The following is an 862-nucleotide window of genomic DNA, read 5'->3' on the forward strand; positions in this document are numbered from 1 at the left end:
TTATGATGATTTCCAAGTTTCTTTGTCCAAAAAATTTAATCTCAACCCACACGAAGACTCAATTTAAGTTTATTAATTACTTTATTTACTATAATCTTAGCAANGGCGGCGGGGTTGGCGGCTGGCGGTGGACGGCCGGAAGCGGCGGCGGCGGTCGGCCGGACGTGGCAGCGGTGGTCGGCCGGACGTGGCGGTGGCAGCCGGCGGCGGTTGTCGGCGGTGGTCGGCCTTTGGCGGGGGTTGCCGGTGAGCGGTCGGTGGAAGGAAGTGGTGGTGAGTTTGAATTTAGGAGAAGGGTAAAATTGGAAAAATATGATGGATTAAGAGTTGGATAAATAATCCTAAGGGGTGAGGAGGTATTATTTTAACTTACCTAATATAGCCTAATCATTCATAGGAGTGATTGACTTGGTTAAATAAAAAACGTACCAAACGAGTGATTAGGTGTGTTTAAAAAAAATAAATTCACCTAATCAAGCAAACCAAACGCTATCTTATGTATTTATTTAACCTAGCCAGCAGATGAATTAATAAAATACATGGACGGAATTAACTGACCCTTGCCGTCCCTGGTCCAAAACAAGTATTAACCAGTCATTCGCGCTCGTGATCACCCTTATTATATGCGTATTTTGCACACCACGATACACGTTTCAATGGTTTCAAAGTATACTAAATACTCACAATGCAACATATATATGTTTTCATTGTGAGATAGTTTTGATCATCGACCGACCTCGAGACGTATCGACACATTGGTTTTTACTATGATTCATACTCATACTTGAGATATTATGATAAAATTTCGGACACTTTCATATACTTTGAAAAAAAAAAAAAGAAAAAAAAAAGAAAAAAGAAA

This window comes from Primulina huaijiensis, chromosome 6, assembly GCF_012295235.1.
Source record: "Primulina huaijiensis isolate GDHJ02 chromosome 6, ASM1229523v2, whole genome shotgun sequence".
Lineage (NCBI taxonomy): Eukaryota > Viridiplantae > Streptophyta > Magnoliopsida > Lamiales > Gesneriaceae > Primulina > Primulina huaijiensis.